This window comes from Emydura macquarii, unplaced genomic scaffold (genome assembly GCF_026122565.2).
Source record: "Emydura macquarii macquarii isolate MOO-44397 ecotype Brisbane River unplaced genomic scaffold, CSIRO-AGI_Emac_v2 contig_2636, whole genome shotgun sequence".
NCBI lineage: Eukaryota > Metazoa > Chordata > Testudines > Chelidae > Emydura > Emydura macquarii.
In genome coordinates this window covers 1,949,142-1,971,696 of record NW_027132773.1, presented here as the reverse complement: position 1 = coordinate 1,971,696, position 22,555 = coordinate 1,949,142, and the positions used below count along the sequence as shown (strand labels likewise).

At 39.8% G+C, this 22,555-nt stretch overlaps 2 long non-coding RNA genes across 2 annotated transcripts in view; both read right to left on the bottom strand.

The window, feature by feature from the left end:
* Positions 1 to 293: 293 nt before the first annotated feature.
* On the bottom strand, positions 294 to 2,592 carry LOC137163623 (uncharacterized). Its single transcript, XR_010922739.1, has 2 exons — positions 2,532 to 2,592; positions 294 to 1,764 (listed from the first exon to the last, which is right to left on the bottom strand). It is a non-coding gene; the product is annotated as an uncharacterized lncRNA (long non-coding RNA).
* Positions 2,593 to 3,959: 1,367 nt separating this feature from the next.
* Positions 3,960 to 22,555, bottom strand: part of LOC137163622 (uncharacterized) — a 32,636-nt gene continuing 14,040 nt past the window's right edge. The window contains exons 2-3 of the long non-coding RNA XR_010922738.1: positions 5,889 to 5,979; positions 3,960 to 4,241 (exon numbers count right to left, since the gene is read on the bottom strand). This is a non-coding gene — a long non-coding RNA (uncharacterized lncRNA). The remainder of the gene's footprint in view (positions 4,242 to 5,888; positions 5,980 to 22,555) is intronic.

The window sequence follows — 22,555 nt, the reverse complement described above, 5'->3', positions numbered from 1 at the left end:
GGTGGTTACTGGTTCTATGAAGGTAGGTGTGGTGATTCGGGGTTTTCTTGTATGTAGTTATCTGTAGGGCTCCATTGCTGAAGGTGATCATGGTGTCCAGGATGTTGATGCTAGTATGGGAGTGTTCCAGAGAGAGTTTAATGGATGGATGTTGAAGTTGTGGTGGAAATCTGTGAGGGAATTTAAATCATCTGTGACTACATGACTACAACACTGTGTATAAAAAGCTACAATATAGACTTTACTGCCATATTTAATACCATATTCTTTGTGTCTATCAAATTGGCATAAAAATAATCAAGCCCTGCATGTCCAGTATAACTTTTGAACAATAATATCCTCCTACATGTAAAAAACACAGGTCAGATCATGGCCACCAGCTCTGGTGGTGCAAATTGGAAGCAGACAGGCCCTAACAGGGCAGACTGGGATTCACCCAAGGAAAAGAAGAATCCTGGGGTAGTGGAAAGCAGACATAACTGGCTCTATGCCATGCATTTATACTCCTTGCACCCCAGGCACAGGGGATGTTTCTGGGTGGACTGGGAGCATGGTTGGGATGCAGGAAAGGACAGAACCTGGAGTGCAATGCTCTGCTCTAAATTATGCTTTTAAATTGCTCTAAATTACAGTAGGGGTAGTTTGGTTCACAGTCAAACTATGGATTATAGGATTACAGGAAGGTGGTTTAGAGCTGCTACCTTATCACCCCTTGTCCGCTGCCAAGCACAGCTCAGACTGCCCCAGGGATCTGGCCCTACAGTTTTTAAATGAGGTAAAGCAATTCATCTTCATTAACAGCTTGCCAAATTTAATTTTAAAAGATCAATCTGTTTTCCAGTTATATGAGTGAAATTAAAAACATCAATCTCATTTTTAAACTATCACATTTATGTTAACAAATTTAAATAATGGCTTTGTTATTTTGGTGGGAGATTGCCATCTGTGTTAGCTATAATCAGAGTCATTATTATTTAGCTCGGCTATCTGTCTACTCTCATTTTCTCCAGACTATATGTTGCTTCTAACACCACATCAGAATGTTTCATGGATGGTTTTTTGCAGTACAAAGTGCCAAATAGTGTGGCAGATTCATTCATCACACTGCTGAAAACTACTAGGAGAAAGACAAAAATCAAGCCCTTTATCAAGCCTGTGGCATCCAGAATCTTATGTGAACTGAAATTCCTGTCATATAGAATTTCTTGTAACGATTCAAAGATTTCATTGAAGTTACTGACGATGGAGTTAACATCTCTATCTTTAAATAGCTGCCTAGACTGACAAGACCAAGCTGATTGTCCCTGGTTTGATTTCGGAAGGTATCTATTTTCTTGGATTCAGGAGCACATACACACAAATCACTAATCATTTGCTAATGCTAGCAAATGAATCCATACTTTTGATATACTGGACACTATCTTCAGTCCATACTTCTGTATTATTTTGAACGTATTGTCCCATTGGAATAGGTTTGGTTGCATTAGCTGTTAGGAGATGTACAAGTTTATTCAGAACCGCAATTCTCATGCTGTTGTCCATGGAGACTTGCAAGTGGTCTGTGGAGAGATGACTGGTCACATGATGCTGGTTCAGCTGCATCTTCCCACCTGCTAAATTGCATTACTGCTATTTTTTCCACGTAGGCAATTGCTGTATGCCCCATTCAGATATTGTTCCATTACAGAGAGGGAAGGTGGTCCATGTATCCATGGATGGGAGGAGTGGAGGTCCATGAGACACTATCCCGAAGTTTGGTCCACACTGTGAAGAAATTGAGACTTCCTGATTTAGAACATGCTCTATATGTAATATTAAATTTACAAACATGTTCCTGCTTTCATAGATTTTGAGGCCAGGAGGGACCATTATGATCTAGTCTGAGCTCCTGCGTAGCACAGACCACAGAATTTCACCCAGTAATTCCTGCATCAAACCCAATAGGAGTATGTCTTTTAGAATGGCATCCAATCTCATTCAGTGCCAATGGCTGAACATTTCTGGAGATTTGTACCTGGATGTCTAAAAACTATTTTGTTAAACTTCTGTTGATTTACACGTGTTTCTCCTGTTGCCTAATTCAGACCCTGTTTTATCATTCAGGAAAATCTTACAGACAATGTTTGTGCTTGTGGAGATAACCTTATGTTTCTTTTGGTCTAGAAAATGCCAATCCCAGCAAATTAATAGGGACTGAACTAAGTGGAAAATTTATATTGCTTTCTCTCAGTCTCTGCAAATCTACCTCATTTCATCCACCAGCCTTGTCTCTTCAGCAGAGACGTGTATTTTTGATATCCATTTGGAGAAACATACAACATTTTTTTGCTAGACGTTATATACTTCTACCAAATATTCAGAAGCAAGTGATGGTGTCCATGTAAGGACTTAGAGCAAAATGTTTTATCTTTCTGACTGAAAATCTTTTATTTGGTTTCTGTAATTTTCCAAGATCTCTCTCTCTATATATTTTAACAAGAGTCATTCAGTGATGACCTCACTGGTTCAGGAGGCCAAATAATTTACTATACCTTCTAGGTATTCATGTTTTTCATCATCCCATGAGCTGTGCTGAGAAGCAGTTCCTTCTTGAGCCCTGTCAAGTGCAGTCTGTCAAAACTTTTTCAAGAAGCCTTTAGTGTCATACATATTCCAACATGAAGTTACAAGCTTTCATGTTTGTTCCCCCCACTCTTGGTCAGATGTTGCTTCATATCACTGTAACCATTTACTGCCCAACATGGATCCATCCTGTTCTTTGCAGTCTGAATATGTAACTACAGCGCCAGAGATTAATTCAGTCACTAATATTTATCTTATGATTCCAAACTGGCCTCTTGATTTGGTTTTTTATTTCTGAGTTGATATAGAATCAGAGCTCACACTTCCCTAAGAAATCAGATTTATATCTTTTGCTACAATTGTGAAAGGATTCTTGGGCAAAAAAAGAGACCACTACATTCAGGGGTAAAGTTTCAAAGTTTCAACTTCTCAGTTGATCTTATTTCTAAGTATTAATAGTGCATCCATATGGGGCCAATATGGAGCTTTTTGATAGCTAAAATGATTAATAATAATTCAAAATATTTTTGCAAAAAGAATGCAATAGAAATATGAAGTAAAGTTAACATTAAAGCAAGAAAGAAAGATGCAAAAAGAATGTAAGTACTTCAATTAAATTCCTGCGTGCCATACACAGTGCGTCCATCTCCACCATGTTTCAGACCGTTCTCTGCCCTGTTGAATACACACTTTCAAAAAAATTCTTTTCAGAAGATAAGCAGATTTAATATGGCATGTATGATTGGCTTTTCAGCAGCTAGAGCTTAGCAGCAAAAGAGGGTCTCTTTTTTCCCAGCTTGTCATATTTTGTGCAGTTCAGGAAGTTAAGAGATTGTTACTGACACTGCTTTGATCAAAAGACCACATAGGACAATTCTTAAAAATTTCATACTATGCCAAAAGCTACTAACTCCTGACTTCATGAGATTTGTAGACACAGGAATGCCTTCAGTAGGACTGTGGGGAAAATTGTTGTTTCCACACTTCTGCTTTCAGTCACTTAAGAGGCCCCTGAAAGAATTTCAAGGCCATCAGGATAGTCGATCTGCTGAGACTTATTTATTTTGTCTACCAAATTTCATCGTTTTCATATATGTTCTATGAGTACCTGAAATTATTGTAGTTATTACTCACATGAATGTTCATGAACTGTACCTACAGAACTTTTAATAAACATGGCTTCATTAAGGGCCCACTCTTGCAACTCTTGTCTGAGTGAGTAATCCTTATTCGAGTGAATAGTCCATTGGCCTCAGTGAAAATAGTTGTGTGAGTAAGAATTGCAGAGTTGTGTTCTAAAACTTTATGGATTGTCAATGGATGCTTCCATAGAAATGGGGCAGGGAGGGAGGGAATGGAAGAGAGTAAATGGTTACTTAAGAGTACACTTTCAAGAATATTTATTAAAGCTGGTCAGAAAATGAGGTTCTTCCCAGTGGAAGAAATTGACTTTTCAGCAAAAAATTGAAAACTGGAATATTTCTATTTGGAAATGGTACTTCAGTGCCTCATGGAAGTTGTAATTTGGAAGTCTCTTGCTTCCATTTTCCTCTGAAGATCAAGTTCCCCGGTCATTCTACAATTCCCTTGATGCATCGTGGTCTCTCCTTTTGGTCAAAAGAGGTAAAGGAGTCCTATGGCTGCAGTGCATTCTGGGACGTGGAGTCTAGCTGTGGAGCCTGGCCCATAGAGGAGAATGGGGACATGAAGTAACCGAATTACAACAGCATCTCAGAATCAAATATTTCATCTTTTGGCCAAAACCAAAATCTTTTCTGTTTTCAACCATTTGCTTTTTTGGATTAAAAAAAATTACATTTTCAAGGAAAAGCAGACGTATCACAAAAAATATTCTCAGCAAAATCCCAAATTTCTATTAAAAAACTATTTTGTTGGAACATTTTTGACAAGCCGTATTATATGCAACTTAAATCCAGTTACTATAATAGCAGTATACATGACAGTTGGATAGTCACGGTGTCCACTAGGATTTTTAATCTATTATAACTTCAGTCTTGTCATTCAGTATTTCTATTATGCTGATTTTATTTGACAATATTTCTTTATATTATAGTAGCATATAGGGGCCCCACATGCTAAACATTGTACAGACACACAATGCCTGCCCCAAAGGGTTTTCAAAATAAGCAAGTATTATAATCCCCATTTTACAAATAGGAAAATGAGGCATGGAGCAGGTAAGTGACTCACCCAAGGTAACATAAGTAATCTATGGCAGAGCCAGAATTTATTCCAGATCTTCTGAGTCCCAGTCCAGCACCATAACCACAAGAACATATATACCTCTCTAAAGCTTTTCTGATTTGTTCTGTTTAAATCTCATATAATTTAAACAGAAGATATTGAAAGATGCTCAGTTTATTGAAACTAATGTAATTTGAAATTCCTGTGTTTGACAGACAAGATGGCTCAAGTAATATCTTTTATTGGACCAACTCTGTTGGTGAAAGAGACAAGCTTTCAGGCTACACAGAGCTCTCTCTTCAGACTTCCGACAGACTAAGCTAGCTGGCTTTGCTAGAAGAGATTATCACTTCTAGCATTTTTTAGGTGTTTACAGGCTTTGAAAGAATTGTGGTACTATTGCATAATGGAACAAAGCTTTCCCTTTTTCAGTACACTCATTGCGTGATTTCTGGGCATATTCCATTGGAAGAAGTGATCATTTAATGAAAAACTGTTTTGATTATGAAAATATTCATCACAGTTGTGGGATGGGGGAGAAGGGAGGAAGGTACTGACTGTGAGATGATTTGTTTGGCAAATCAGCAGTTTCTCCATTCTGTGAATTTCTTCACTCAATCCCAGACACTTTTGCAAAAGCTCTTTCGCAACATCACTGCTTCACAATGTATGGCTACTTCAGGCTTTATCTTCCCATGCAGGTATCAATGCCTATTGATCTAACTCAGCTTCTGGCCCAAATTCTGCTCCCAGTAGCAGCTCATTCTCCAAGGTTTTTTCTGGCAACAGCTGATGCCGCCTTCTCATAGGAAGAATGACTAACTCCAGGCTGAGCGTGCTGGAGAAAGTACAGAATGTATCTACTGTACTTTTTATTTTGGGAGGCAGACATGCCCATATTTTTGTTCTTAGAATAAATATTCTGCCTACATTTTTCTTCTTGGAACAAACATTCTGACATTTTCTGGCAGGTGTGAATACTTCAGCGGACTGGCAGGGTGAGGAGGGAGGAGTGTTTTCAAAATGACAGCTTGATAAACTCTCAGATCTGCAATAAATAGACAGTTGGCAGTTTTCTTTGTAAAATTCCAAAATCTAACCAGATCCCAACTGAAACCTACCACTTGATGTCAGATCCTGGTCCTAGTTGTCTCCCCAAAGACTGGAGTGAACGTTGTCCAGATTTCAGTGGGGCCTACTTGCTCTTCTCAGCTGAATCCGAAGAACAGGGAAGCCATTAGACAGCTACATAATAAATGTTAATTTTAAACCTCAGCTCATTCCTAGCCAAATACTTTGCCAACTGCCTGACAATATTCGAAGTGTAATGTAGAAGTGACAGCATGCAGAATCCCTTCTCAAATGACTTTCAACTGTTGTCTCATCAAAACCTCAATGAGTTGCTAATATAGCAGCTCTGATCTGAAGGAGCACTAGCCAAAATTGTTCCACTTGATGTCAGTGAAACGTAGTTTTATTTTAGCAATGCTTTATGCTGAAAGATGGTTAACAACTTAGGGTTTTGGACCATATAAAAAAAGTAACTTGAATGCAATAATAAATATTGGTGCAATCCTTTTAGCACTAGCATATCCACTAACAAAATATGGGCTTATCTGTGGAAAATTTAACTTTTAGTGTGAAGGAGTTAAAGGCTATGCAGAAAAAACCATTAAGAAATACAGAACTTCAGATATCTCCTGTTTTAAAAATAGTAGTTTGTTCTTTAATCACAGATAACATTGTGTTTTTATTCTTGGTAACTATTGACTATTTTAACGGCAATCTCCCTATATCCTAATAATTTTGCAAGCCTCTCTTTGATTTTTGATTAAGAGGAAAATTTGGTATCACTCAAACCTGAAAATCAATTAGAACAGGGACCAACAGAAGCATGGGACCAAAATACGGAGATTTTATAATAATCAGAGTGCCTAATAGCCCTAACCAAATGAAAGCACGTTCTCCTTCAGATAATATATACATACTGTACTGACATCTACACTTTCCATTCCTATTTACGTTGTATTTTTGAAATCACAATTTCAGGAAAAATTAGTCCCCACCAATCTTGAAAGTATGAGAGAATGAGTACTACCCGTTCATTCTGGAGTAACACAGAGGCCTGTTTGTGTAAATAAGACAGATAAATGAATGAAGAAAGCCATATCAATTGCTAGCCTCAGTGCTTTAATAATGACAAAACCTTCAAGAACAGAAAACTGTCAAAAGAGGCTGCATGGTCTAATGGAAAGGCCACTACACTAGGAATCAGACAGTCTGGGTTCTGTGTTCAGCTCTGTCACTGATGGGCTGAGAGACCTCTGGCATGTCACTTCACTTCTCTGCATCTCACTTTCCCCATTTTTATACTGAAGGTATTGATACTTTCCTTTCCTTTGGAAAGCGCTTCCAGATCTATGGGTAAAGAGTGATATAACTATACTAAAATATTTCAGTCAGGCTTGGAACTGACCACATTATTCATTGAGAATTAAGTACCTTATGCATTTAGACATCTCTTCTGTTCAAAAACCTTAATAAGTGTATCCAAGTGTCTGCAAATTTATTTGTTATTCATAAATATTTGAATAGCTTGGACAAACTATTTTAAATGTATGGATATTCAAAGTGTTCACTTCAACTCATCACTTACCCAAGACATCTGGTATCAATTTTGCTCCCTGACATGATAAACTATTTGAACAGGAAAAATAACAAATAACTAAAAGTGAATAGCTAAGAATAAAAAGAGATATGCTCCTCTGTGCATGAATGTCTTCTTCACAGGCAAATTAAGTATTCATGTGGAGAACAGCCATTCTTCCAACTTGCATGTTAACAAAAAGCATTTGCACAAATGTCTGTGAATAGATGCACAAATGTAGCTGAATGGAAAAACTGATCAACATTTGAATGAATACAGCATTGCCAAGCCCTGTTGTTTAAAAAAACTGTGAGCCATGCCTCCAAAATTCATGAGATTGGCTTTTTTTAAAATCATAAGAGTAAGAAATAATAAACATGGGGTTCTTTTTATTTGCCTTCTGTTTCTTGAGCCTTTATGCTTCATGTTCTCCTGCTTTTATCCACAATTAGAGCCAATCAGAAATGGAATTTCTTCTCAAATGGAAATTCCAACATTTCATATTTTGTTTTTGTGCCAGATCAGGAAAAAAAAAAAAAAGAGTCAAAATTTTGAGTTATCCATGAAATAAAAAATCTGAAACATCTGGATTTGGAAACATCTACTTAGTTTGTTTCAATAACATCAACATGTTTGAAAATGTAGGAAAACATCCAAAAATATTTATAATAAAATTAAATTTGTATTCTATTATTGTTTAACAGTGCGATTAAAACTACAATTAATCGCAACTTTTTTAAATCTCACAATTAATTATGATGTTTTAAATGATTCACAGCCCTATACATTTAATATATTAATATTAACTAGAAAAGTCAAAATGAAACATTTCAACATTATCTAAACAAGAAAGCTAAAATAATTTATTTCAACATTTTTCTGGCAATAGTTTTATCAAAATTGACACATTTCTGCAAAACATCTCAATTGTGACTAAACAGCATTTTCCAAAGACAAACAGCTCTGTCAAAAAAAAATTTCAGCCAGTTCTATTCATGAAAACTAGAAAAGAAAGAAAGGTAGCTGAGATTCCCACACAATTACATGATTCTAGGAGTTAGGATTTTAAAAAAACAAAAACAAAAAAGGCAAAATTTGCAAGAGTTGCAATAAAAGCACAAGAGTTGGCCGCACCATACACTGGTTTTGCACTATTCCTCCAACTCTACATGGGGCTATTACATTGAGAAGAAATACAGTCTTGTAATTAAAGCACTGCCCTGGGCTTCAAGAGATTGGCAGGCAATTTGTGCCACTGCCACATACATGACTATGTGTAAACTAGGCAATTCACTTTCTCTTACTCTTCCTCAATTCCCTCTATAAAATGGAGATAATGCTTCTTTTCTCCCACCCTCTGTCTTGTCTGCTCAGATTGTAAGCTCAGCAGGGCAAGGACTGCCTCTTACTAGGTTTATATGCAGCCCACAGAAGAATGGGATTGCATTCCTCTGTCATAGAAATAAGAATAATATATCCATTCTGGAAACTAGAAACCATATGGATAACACCGAAAATAGAACATGAGTAGGTTTTCCCCAGAAACATGTTATGCCCAAACAGATCTTATTGAACACTGTAAAGAAAAGATTTATACTGGCTTCACAGCTGTGTCTGAATGGGCTGTGTAATGGACATATCCACTACAATCAGATAACCTGAATGGAACAAAAAACATTTGTCTCTTAATATTTGTCCATATACTAGGTCCTTCAAAATCAATATTAAGCCTAAAGCTTTGTACTATTAGAGAGAACAAATAAATCAAATGAATTAATTTGAGTGCCACAAAGAACTCTCATTTCAACATTCTAAGAATAGCCCACAAACAACTAGACACTCATGTTACAGAGACAACCTGATAAAATGATGAGTCTCTGAGGCGCCAGCAATAGCGTTGGCTAAAAGCCAGCAGCAGCCCAGCATTTTAAACATTATGCGAGGTCTAATGACCCAGCAGTGGATAAAGTAGAGAATAGCTCCCCTTTGAATGCCATGTCTAATTTGCCATCAGCTCTAAGTTATGTGTTAATTTATCCTGTTGGTTTCTAAATTTGGCTCAGAAATTTGGATGAGCATCCAGCTTTGTGGGTCTGTGACAATCAGTGTCCAGACACTCCACGGGGAGACTTAGGGACGAGAGGCTGAACCCTCAAAATAAGCAGTTGAATCAACTGGTTGTATACAGTGTTAAAGTACTATAAATAGATGTTACATAAGGTCTTATGGAAGCTTATAATGTTCCAGACTTGATAGTCATTATTACCAATATATACAGACTCTGGCTAGGAATCTATGTGTTATTTATATAGAATACTACACCTATGACCTGTACTACAATTTCAAATACACCTCACAGCAGGGAAGGACTCCTCCCAACTCATACATTTACACAAAAACTGATTCCAAGTGGTAACCCAGGTCCAGCCAGGAAGAGACAATTATGAACCATTAAAGTTAATGGAAAGACGTTGAAACTGAACAGGAAACCCCAGTCTTGGAAAACTAAGAAAGGAGGGTGTTTCCCTTTGAATAGCAATCAGTTATCATGCCAGGGGAAAGAGAAAAAGGGGAGAAAAGCCTTTTAAAAAGGAGGCTTGGGTTTGAAGTTTTTTAGCCAGAAACTGGAGGTCAGTATCTAGGCAGGGTGCTATCAATGAAACACTGGTTCCTCTGTATGACATGGGGCGTGCCGACAAACTGTTAAAAGGCAATAGGTAATAAGAAAGAGGAATTTGTCTAATACCATCATGAAGTTATGTCTTCATGTTTATTTTCTGTGTACTTTTTATATATATATTTGTGTCCCTTGCTATTTCATCTTTCAGTCTGTGATTTTTCCATTAAATAAACCTTTTGTTTATTTTTACCTCATGCAGATCTCTGGTGTGCAAGCTGTGTGGAGGGTATATGCCAAAGTTATAAGGCAGGCAGTGACAGAACCCCTTATGGTCTGGGTGATCCCCAAAACATCACAAGGTCCTTGTATAAAGTGCAGCTGAAATAAACCTTTCAGGGTCAGATTCAGTTTTCTTTGCGCCACTCTCTAACTGTCATAAATTAGAGTAGTCTTTAGGCTGCTCCAAGTTCTGCTGTGGGTTGGCCTGGCCCTCAGTCAGGCTAAGAATCATTGAGTTGTAGAGTGGCTTCAAGCAGCCTGGCCAGACAGAGGATCTGGCCCTTGGGGCCCAATTGCTATAGGGATTAAAAAAGTCTAAAAACCTTTAAATTAGACCTACAATCACAAACTTCCTGATAAATGGAATAAGCAGTCCTGTTTTTTGTGTGTTCGTTTTTGTGATCCAGACTTCAACAATTATCCACGACAGGCAAAACTACTGCCAGTTTGTGATGCTTTCTCAGGACATCCAAAACTGTGGTCACCATGTTACCACTACACCTCAGCGAGAAAGAGACTTGCTGGTGCTAAACTGAGAGCTCCCTGTCCCCCAATCTGTTAGCCACTGCAGAACTGTGCCAGCCCTTCCTTTGCCTTCCAAGTTAACACTTGGTATACACCAGTTCCTGAATGTCCCAAGAGTGTCCCCCTGTGGTGTCCAGCCCCTCTCACTGGACACTCACAGTATTTACCAAGTCTGCTGCCTCCAAAGAGACAGTGCACACACCAGTTTATTTGATTCAACTGGGAAGGCACCCTCTACTTAACATCACAGCACTCAGGTGACTTTATAGTAAAAGGAGAGTAAGTTTATTAACAATGAACAGATATCCACAGATTCAAGTGAATATTGAGGAAGAATAATAGAAACAGTGACAGTTACAAATAAAACGTAAAGTACAACATGCTTCTAAGAGATTAATCCTAACTTTCAGCAGGCTAAAACCTTAATCTAAAATAAATTTCTCATCTAAAGCAACCTCTTATCATTGCCAACTCCAGGCCAGGATCCAACTTCCATGGATACAAAAAACTCTGTCCCTTTTGCTCCCTCAGTGATGGATAACCAAGGGGTTCTTTTCCCTTTTTTCTTATATTCCAGCAAACTTTTGAAATGTACCCCCAGATAAGATTCTTCTTCCCTGCTATGTGAGCTCCCATATGCTTACATCATGCTGCTTTCTTATCCTCCTATTGATTTGTTCTTCCTGTTAACCTCAGATGCAAATGAATTCCACTTGTATTTGGCTTTTCCTCTGATCTTACATCAGAGATCTAGGCAGCCAGGTAAGTCAACATTCCTTTGTTTGGGAAAAACTTGTTAATCAATTCTGCCTGATTACATAATTTAAACATACTTCAGTATACACATAAAACTTTTGAATAACACCCATACATATATCTCTCAATACTTATGATGACCAATATGATATAAGCTTTCATTTGACACCTTACACCACTTTCTTTACAGACAAATACCATGACAGCAAAGTGTTAGCATAGGCATAGTTTGACCCCATCCCCTTCTCTTCCCCCACCCCACCCCTCTTCCCCACTGTCTCTTCCCCCCATCCCGCCCACCCCCCACTCCTTTGCCCTGTCCCCACTGTAGTACAGGAAGTTAGTGGACACTAGGACCCAGGAGGCAGAGTCCAGATGCCAAGACAGGGACCCAGAATTCAGGAAAACAGCTGATCCATTCTGCCACCTCCTCCACTCCCCAAGAGCCGAAACATGCTGTGGGGGTGAGATATGGGGGAGGCACCAGATTTGTCCCACATCCCAAGCCGAGCAGAGCAAGGCCTGCATAACACCTTGGCGCTTGCATAAATCGGGGTGGAAGGGAATGGCATGTGACTCCCCCCGTGTCTTGCCTCTGTTTGGGGGGGCAATGCTCCCTCCCGCACTCACCCAAACTACGCCCATGTGTGATAGGTGTAGTGAGTTTGTCAGACCCTGGCATTAGTTGCTAACACACAATAATGAACCACCAGTGGGCTTCTGTGTCATAGTTACAGCGTCTGAAGCAGGACAATACCATTAATTGATATAGAAAGCAAAAAGAACAAAAGAGGTGGTGATGGTTGTGGGAAGTTCTTTGATAACTATGACCTGCACTGATCATCCACCCTCAGGAAATCAATCTCCTTTAAAAATGTGTCTTGGTTGGGCACCCAAAAATCATTAATAGAATTTTGAAAAATCTTGGCCCAGATTTGCAGGTAAAATTGGGTGTTTTAATACACAAAATATTCAGTGCAATTCATCTTAATTAAGGGTTTGTCAGTTTTAATTTTCAAACATTTTCCTCCATCCAATTTAAAACTCTCCAAAATGAGAGATTAAGTGTAAACATTTCTTATGCCTCTCAACTTCTCCTTCACTTCACCTTCTCTGCTCTTAAATGAGTCTTCTCCCTTTTTCTCTGCCTTCTCCTGATGAGTGACAAAAGAGACCTCCTTATTCCAGTGGATGGAACATAACTCAGAGAATTTTTTTTTCCCCTCAAGAGTGTCTGCTGATTCACCCATGGGGATTGTCGGTGCATAGGAAGTCATAGTAGAGAATACTACATTTTTCACTGGCTTCTGTCTAGATCTTGGTGAAGAAGGGAGACATAAAAACAACTGAGTTTGTTGAAAGTAGCGGTGTGTCTACTTCATCCAAAAGTTGCCTAAAATCTTTGGCCACAAACTACGGGAAATGTAGCAAATTTTTATGTTCATAAAAGCAAAGCGGAAACTGTTGCCAGAGCCGGTTACAGCACAGGCAGGTGCTAGTCTAAGCTTCCAGTCACATCTCTGCCAATGCCTCTCAGTACAGATGGACAACTTCTTCAGAGGAATGCTGATAAACTTGAAAAAAATGGTGTGGTGGTTTTGTTGATCCAGGCAACAGCGCAGAAAATACTTTCAAATGCATGAACCTGTTTTCTCAAAGATGAAATGCTACTGAGCTAACTCACCATCCCATTGGACCTCTTTCTTTTCCCTCTGTATCAAAAAGGGATTCTTCTCTTCTAATTTCTTGATGGCTGATTTAAACACACACATACACACACACACACACCTCTCAAATATTCTGCCTCTGTAGCAGGACAATGGCTCTGTATATATTTTGGGATGCAACTGCTCCATCTTTTCAAATCACCATTCAGTGTATTTCCCTACTTCATTATTTGACGAGCAGAACCAGTATTTTGGCCTGGCTGCTATGTTCTTGTAAAATGCCTTTATAAAGCACATTTTTGTCAGCACTTACTCAGTTGCAATGAGCTTTTATATCCGTATATGAATCGGGCCAGAGCATGGATCCCTCAGTTGCAGCAGTGAGCACTGACAGGAGTAGCTGCTTTCCTGGGAATGAGCGCTTGCCAACATGAGTAAGGGCTACATAATCTAGCCTTTTGTAACCGAGCTATTCATGACCAGTTGGTTGAGGTCAGTCCTGCTCCAGCCAAAGTAAATGGCAGAACTGCTGTGTTCTTCTGCTGGAGCAGGATCAGCATCATTCGACGTTCCGCCTCTCACTGCTCAAAGAACGATCTCTTATAGTAGAGATGGTTTTAAGCTGCGGAGATAGATCTAAAATTGATCTCACCTACCTGCTTTTGCCCCTCTGCTCCAAAAAAATTCTGGTACAATTCTATAAGACATCAAAAACTTTTACTATTGCAGCAGCATATTCCCCATTTTCCACTATAGCTGCAATTTGCCACAGAATAACTGATTGCTGGGAGTTAATTATTTATATTTAAAGATGTACTATTTTTGATCAACTTCTTGTAAGATCTGTTCTCTCAAATACACAGAGACAGGCTGCTAAGCTGTTTGGCAAACTTTAGCAAGTGGAATCAGAGCAACCTGAATCCTACCTTCCCTCATAAACCAAAATACAGGTTCTCTCTCAGAATATGATCTTCCAAATATACATTATATATATAGTTATATATTAGCACTGTATAAACTGCAGCTTGTAGGCCAGATGACACCTGGCTCAGATGTAAGATTTCACTGTAAACCTGAATGGTAATTATCACAGGAAATCATTTGCTGTTCAGGTAAATGCTGAGATATTGTGGTGGCATTTTCTTTAAGTTCTTCCAGTTATAAAGTCTCCCATAAAAGTCAGTTATGTTTGTTTCAATATACAACAAAACAACAGAACAGCAAATAATTATACCCATGACTCCAGATAACATGTTTGCTATTGTGACAGTTCAATATTTGAAGAAAGAAAACAGTCTGGAAAATAAGGTATTTAAAAGAGCAGAATAAAACTAAATAGCTTCTAGTCCTGCAAAAAATCATGTTATTTCATAAATAATGCATGATGTTTTTATGCAGAGTATTATTGACAGGTAAGGCACACTGCACTTTAATTTCATTTCTGCACTTGTTTTTACTTAGTGCCCACAGAGTTTAAATCCTGTCTCATGAAATATTTAATAATCTGCAGTACTGTTTTTTGAAGTTATATTTTCTATTAAAATGAAATATCTAATGCCAGGTAACAACATCCTTTAACAATTTTTTTAGGTCAAAAGGACTGACCAGTATCGATAGCAGTAATGGTATTTCTATTTATTGTACTGATTTTGAGTTTCTTTGCCAAATCCAACAAATTTTAAGTTACCGCTTTGATATCCTACCATTCCCTCTGTTTGACATGTGGTTTTCTCCAACATATGGATGTAATATTTTATATTCCACATACTACTTAAGTTAAATCCCCAATTTTACTGCAGATCTTGGTTCTTTCAGCCTCTATCTAGTCTTCTAAATCCAATTTGACCCTGTCATGGCATGTCCAGGACCATCATAGCAACTGCTTTTAAAGCCTTGTGCTAAATCATCATTCTGTTCTGATTAGGTTTTCTACATTTTAAAAAATAAAGATTGGGTGCATGAATATCCACTGCTTTCCAGTGTGGCTAATATCAAAAAATAAGACAGTGTCCAGAGCTTGCCTCACTAAATCTGGTAACTACTAGATGTGTTCCTGCACAGGAATTCGCAGATGATTAAGCCAATTCTGTGACAGCTTACCTAACCAAATCATCCAGAACGCCGATTTTTAGATATTTTCTTGAGACAATGCTTCCAGGACCCGATCCTGAAAGATGCAGAGCATCTCATAAGAAGTGCTGAAAACCCTCAAGACCCTTCAAAATCAGATGTTTCAAATGATATTTAGAAACTTTAGATCCCTGGTTTTTCAGGCCACTAGAATTTAAGCTCTGGGGCACTGGTAATTGAACGTACAGTGCTTTTAGAGACATATGTTAGACAAAGGCACAACAGGTGAGGAAATTAGTATACTTAGGATAGGAAATCCCTTTAATGCCCACACTAATTAGATCAGAATTGTCTTTGAGGAAAAATATAGCTAGTGTAGAGAACATATTGGTTTCCAATAGTCTTGATGCCTGAGCAGAAACATCTGCTAACAAAACTAACCATACTGAACTGAATGTTTTAATTAGAGATCCTACTGAGATTCAGAAGATCAAAATACAAAGTGAGGAACCCAACTCCTCTATATTAATTGGAAGTATAAAAGGGGTCTCAAGACATGTCCTTTAAGTGCTGCCCTGATAATCTCACACCTTTGAAATGAATCCAAAGTTTTCCATAAAGCTTTGTGGAAATAGGATCAAATTCTAATAATTCAACCTACTACTAAATTACATGAAAGTCGTCGAACAGTGGTGGTTGCTGCCACTCTCTCATTTTGGTGGTGAACATTTGACTAAGGATAATATTTCCTCACCAGCTAAATTGCTGCTTCCATGTATGTTATTTAAAGACATCAAAAAGCTTATTGTGTGCTCATAAGATTTATTTTAGGCAGAAAAGTTTTCACCTGTTGTTCCAAAGAGACTGAAGCTTCCTATTGATCTCCCGGGAGCCTGTTTTCCAGACTTCAGCCCTGTCCCAAATTCTTCATGTAGCTGATTGGCTACATTAATTTATTTAAATAAATTCCCATAGAGAAAAAAAAAACAACTGGAATTCTTCCTATGGCTTCCACCCCCAGCACCACTTTAAACATAACTCCTTCCCCACTTGGGTAGTTATTCTAACCCATCGTTTGCTGCCTCCCATGAAGTTACCTTAAATTGCTCATTACACATACTTTCTATTAATTACTAAAGAACACTCCAGACTTTTCACCAGGGCTTATTCATTTTAGATTTGTATTGTGGGCATTTCATAGTTTCCTTAATGGACAGTCCTTATTTAAATGCGCTTTGCTTGTTTATTATTAATTATTTTTATTGTTGCAGCAACTTGGAGCCTCAGACATGGCGCAGGACCTCATTGCACTAGGCGCACTACAAACACAGAACAAAGGTGGGCCCTGAGCCAAAGAACTTACAGTTTTAGGCACTAGTTTGGGGACCTCCTAATTTTCCTCCGCCCGTCCTCTTCTGTTTGCAAGGTTCCCATTTTCTGAAATCATATCTTATGAGAAACTGGATTCCACTTTTGTCTGCTCCATTAATTATACAGGCTTCTCAAGCTAATTATCTAATCACAAATTTACTCAAAGCCTTAAAAGCCATTCTATGTCCTACCTAAGAAGGGTCCCTGAATTAAAGTAGGAACAAAGTTTGGGATTTTCTTTATCACCTCAGATTTGTGGGGACGTGTTCGGATCTATTCTGTTAATTTCCATCTCCAGTATTATGGAAACAATATATTGTGTGTTTAGGACTTTAATTCCTCAGTTTTAGATAGGCAGAGAAAGATATTGGGGCTTTTAGAAAAGCATGTTACATTTTAAAAATATTTCAGACTGCAGTGAAGACAGAAGTATAATATTATTCATGGGGCTGCAGTTGTTCCTTAGCTCTTTGGCTGCACATCTGTGATTTTTTTTTTTTTTTTTTTTTGTGACTGGCATTCAAGCATGAAAGTCTGTTGACCCATTTATTTTTCTCCTTGAGGAATACTGGCAGCTGAATAAATAGCCTAGGTGGTTTCTATCATACACTTTATTTATAATACATAAAGTTAAACTTCTTTCTAAGACTTAAATCTGTCCTGACATTATACTTTTTGATCTTTACATTATGTGCATTTTTAGATCATAACGTAACATTCTGTTGCTTTCAGTCTGTTGCTTCAGACTAATTTCACATAGAGACTCAAAGTGTGAAACTCCATCACTAAGTTTTATCAAAGGAACTTCATCCATTCTACTGGTCAAAGACTGGACTTTTATTATGCTAAAGTAAAGTTTATTATGCTCTGTTGACTTTTTTTTAAGATACATTTTTTAAGAAAACAGGAGGAAGAAAAGGAGGAGCAGCTCTACAAAACTGAAGAAATGGAGATTGAACTGCAACTGAAGGAAGGAGGGGAAAAGCTGTAAGTCTAACAACAACAACAACAAGCCTAGTGATACATGCAATAAGCAGAGAATACACCCAATAAGTGTGGAACCATCTTCCATCACAGATATCCTGTATATGTCACTGATGGGAGCTGAGATGACAAGACCTTGCAGCAGTAATTTTGACACAAGTTGTGATGAATTTAGTGGTGTGTAATTGGCTTCCCGTTATTTAATGGAACTTGTCCATGTTAATGGGACTTGTCCATCTGTGTCAGTTTCTTCTAACAATGTGGAAAGGCTGCTCAGCTCACTCTATGAGAACTTGAGGGGTCTGTTTTTGAGGCTTGCAGTTGTAACCAAGCCTCCTTCAGGGTGTCACTGAGCAGGTGAGACAATAAACTCACAAGCTTGGAGTCAAATCTAGTGAGCACTCCAGAACTAGCCTTTGGAGGGTTCCCACTGTAGGCCGTTTCGGGGGAACTCTTGATCCCCAGGGTAGTAGAGCCCCTTATTTCTCCCTCCTCAGGGGCTTGGTATCCCACCTTAGGGCCACCCTGGGTTCTTTACACTCGCTGACTCCACATTGTGACCAAATGCACAAATGAACAGACAACCCCTATGACATGTAGGTAGGCTTTGCAGAATTCAGTTTTATATACATTGGCATGGCTAAGAGCAATGATTTTTTTAAAAAGCATTGTGTTTTTAATCTGTTTAAATTTCCACAGTTGCCGGAGATTACGGGGGCCAGACAATAATTATGTAATGACAGAAGATGCTGGAAGTCAAAGTTAAAGCTTTAAAACCATGTGATGGGGTTTACAGTCAGAGACAAAAGGAGTGAAGGAGCAGTACTGTGTCAAAAGGAACCCACCCCTCAGCAGCTGAAAAGCATGTGCCAAAAGGAGGATCTACTCAAAAGGGGACTGTGACGGTCAAGCAATGGGGAGAGTCTCTCTGAAGGGAAGAAACCAGTTTTCATCATCTGATGACAGAGCAATGCACTGGAGAAGAGTCTGGACTGGGGGTGACACCCCAGCCAGAAGAGTAGGGGTCAGACCCTTTCTTCTGCCTCATTCCCTGTTGAGAGAGAATAACTGAACATTGGGAAGAGAGCTGGGGAACACTTATGTGACCAATTGAGAACCTCCTGCAGGTGGGGGTGTGGGCTGTGACCTCGCTCTCCACTGAAGAGAGAGCAGGATGGTAGGGAGCAGCCCAGAGAAGGCTGGTCAGATGCACCAGGAAAAGGCAACTAGGACACTCCACACAGTGGCATACCATGGGTCTCTGGCGCCGGGGGGCCTACTATACTTGCATATACACCCCCACCATCGGCAGCAGAGGCAGCACCCTGTGGAGGGGGTCTGAGGGCCCGTTTCCTGCTCTCCCCCGCTTCCCCCCCCCACTGTGGGGACAGTGGGGAGCAGCAGTGACAGGGGCAGATGCCCCTGAGCCACCTGACGGCGGGGGAGGGTGGTGGTGCTGAAGGCCTGAGCTGGGGTCGGCACAGCCTCTGGGGATGTCAAAGCCCGGTGGCCCCTGGCTGCCTGCGACAGCGGGGGGCAGCTCCTCTGACGAGGGCCCAGCTGGCTCCCCTACAGACCAGTGCCCCCTCCCGTCCCTCTTCCCCCATGTCAGTACACCACTGACTCCACACGTTCCTCCCGGGAGCTTGGGGCCAGAACCTGGTGGAAAGCAGGGCTTGGGACATCTTACCTTACCCCCGGTTCATTTGGGGAATGATAGACTGCAGTTTGACTGCGGGGCCAACTGACCATCAGGCAAGCCTGTGCCAGGACCTTGGGGTGGAAAGACTGTCGAGCTATGGCCTGCCAGTCTCTAAGTGAAACCTGCTACAAACCATTAAAACACAAATTGTCAGCCTCACATGTCAAAATATACACAGTAAATATCCTTAAATCAAACTCTAAGCTCTCAAGCAGCATTTTTTACTGTGACAATCTGTAAATTTTGAAGATCATCGATGGAAATATTTTTCATCTGCTCGTGTGTGTACAGTTAAATGAATGTTTATCAACAATTCAAGATAAAAACTGAATCCTTCCAAAATCTAATCCTACCTCTTGGACATTACAGATAATTACAAGAAATCAAGGACCAACAGATTTTGAGGATATACAAGGATAAACATTTATTTCAGGAAAAGGTAGGGGTAAAATAAAGACGAGAAAAGGGTAAGAAACCAGGGACAAAAGGAAAAGGTGGGGATAACAAACAAAACAGTGGCTAATCACTCATACAGCAACCTCCCTTAATTACTCAAACCCCTACAACTAAGTAATAACAAGAATGGCCCTCAAAGTCTTATGACAGGTCTTAGCTGGTTGTGGAAATGGAGGTTGATGAACTGGATCACATCCTGTACTAGCAAGCCAATAGCTCTTCTTCTGGGTAGAGTAGGACTCTGGTGGCCTCAATCCCTGGCCATCCGCTGGATCTCTGCTGGGGAGGTCTACCCCGCTCAGCTGCCAGGCAGCCCTCTCAGACTAAGTCTTGGATCCTCTGCTAGATAGAGTAACTGAATCCTCTCCTGCTACTGTAACCCAGCTCCTTGCAGCCAGGGGTCTCTCTCCACAACAACACTGCCTGGGCTGAAATCACATTTTGGGTAGTCCCCGCCATGTGCAGGCTCTCTGGGGCCTGGTTTTGGTCACACAGGCATCTATCAATCAGCCTCAGGCCTGGTAACTAATTCTCCTCCTCCTCCTCCCAAACATGGGGTATGTCTAGGCTCAGTTCACATGATGGGGTGGTCCCAGCCATGTGCAGGCTATTTGTGTCCTGCAGTTGGTTGCCCAGATTGTCAACTGAGCTTCTGGTCCAGCCCCCACAGCTGGTGTGTCATCTCAAGTACCGACTATGCAGGCAATCTCAGTCTCAGTCCCCCCAGCCTCTGTGATGCTGTCTGCAGTGCTGTTGGAGGCTGCTTTTCTCTAAATCTCCAAAATGGCCCCCACAAATGTCTTTTTACTAAGAGAACATTCAATAAGGCTAGTCTAGAAGAGAGTGAATATACCCTAGGTTAAAAGTCTTAGGGCTAGATTCTCAGCTGTTGTCAGCCAACATGCTACTGATGCCAGTGTAGCTATGCTCATTTGAATCAGCTGAGGATCCAGCCCTTAAAGCATGATTGCAGAAAGAAAGCATGGAATGGACTTTCAGAGATTAAATTAATCCAGAGTCTGACTGTCTTTTAGGAACCACTGCAAGATCTACCTTATATGATAAAATGTTTTCAACATAACCAGAATGGTATTCACAAAATCAACAACACACATTTTTCATTGTCCTCCCACCCCACAGAAACACTCTAGACTAAATTGTAGTTTTCTATAACCCAAAAAAGAATAGTCAGAGATGTTGTAATGTCCACTAGTGAATGGTCACTGATATCTCTTTGAGTTAGCAAAGTGTGCAATATTCCAAAAATGGAACTAACACCTCCACAGTGTTCTAAAGCTACCAATTGGGTTCTGTTGCGTGGCTTCCCTTCAGCAACCCAGTCCCAGGCTGCTGCCTCCAGCCTGCTTCTCACGTGCACTTCATTCTCCCGATCACCATCACCTGGATGCCAACTGCTGTTCCTGGTCACTATGAACCACACAGCACCTTCACTGGTGAGGTTGATCCAGGTCCCTGCCTCTCCTTGGAAGACCCAAGATTAGAGCTGGTCAAAAAAAAGTGTGTTTTGTGTTATGTGAAAAGTTTTGGGGAAAAAATGAAAAATTGTGCAAGAATTTCTCTCAAGTTCTCACTGAAAGCCCAAGATTTTTTTCAGTTGTTGTTCAGTGAAAAGCCTGAACCTTTTTTAATGAAAGTGGAAGTTCTGATGATAATTCCACTTCAGTCAGAAAGCTATTTTTTTTTGTAAGCAAAAAGTCTCAACAGAAATTTTCAGCTAGCTCTACCTGTGACACAGCCTCTGTTTTCCTGGTGATTTAAAAACAAAAACCCACAAGGAATGGAAGCCTGCAGGTTCATTCCATTTTACTATGGTTTGTGTAGTATATCCATAATGACCATTGCAAAGGCACAAACTATCATGAACTCTAAATACAAGGTGGGTGAGGTAATATCTTTTATTGGACCAGCCTGTGTTGGTGAGATAGACAAGCATTTGAGCTACTGAGCTTCAGGTCTGGGAAAGGTACTCAGAATGTCACAGCTAAATACAAGTCAAACAGATAGTTTAGCAGAAGTAGTTAGCACATATTCTAAAGGGACCATTCAAGGTGAAGTGACCCATTAACACCCATGTAATCATAGGACAGAAATGGGGGGTTAGTGGGTTACAGAGTGTTGTAATAAACCATAAATCCGGTGTCACTATTAAGATAATGATTTTTAGTGTCTAGCAAAGTTATGAATGTAAGCTCCCAGGCTCATCTTTTGAAAAGTGTTGTGCAGGTTTCCTTTGAGGATGAGGACTGATAGGTCAGTCAGAGAGTGATTGTTTTGTGAATAGTGTTCACCCACAGGTGATATGTGTTTTTATCTTTTCCTGTGTGAGCTCATTCAAGAGTTTAGTGATTGGTTTCATCCACATACCTGTTATTGGGGAATTTAGAGCTCTGGATGAGGTACACCACATGTTGTGATAGGCACGTGCAGGACACATGGTATCAAACAGCTACAACCCATACTTGATAGGAACCCCATTCTGAAAGAAATCTTCCCTGAAGCCCCTCTTCCGGCCTTCAAACAACCCCCCCAGCCTCTCCAAACTCATCAGAATACAAGCGAGCTCTCCACAGACCAGGATACACTAACTCAAAGTGGCACCAGATCCTGCCAGAACAACAGATGCAAAACCTGCAGAAATATCTTTGCTGCTACAACAGTCAACACCTTCCACAATGCACCTTTCAAGACCC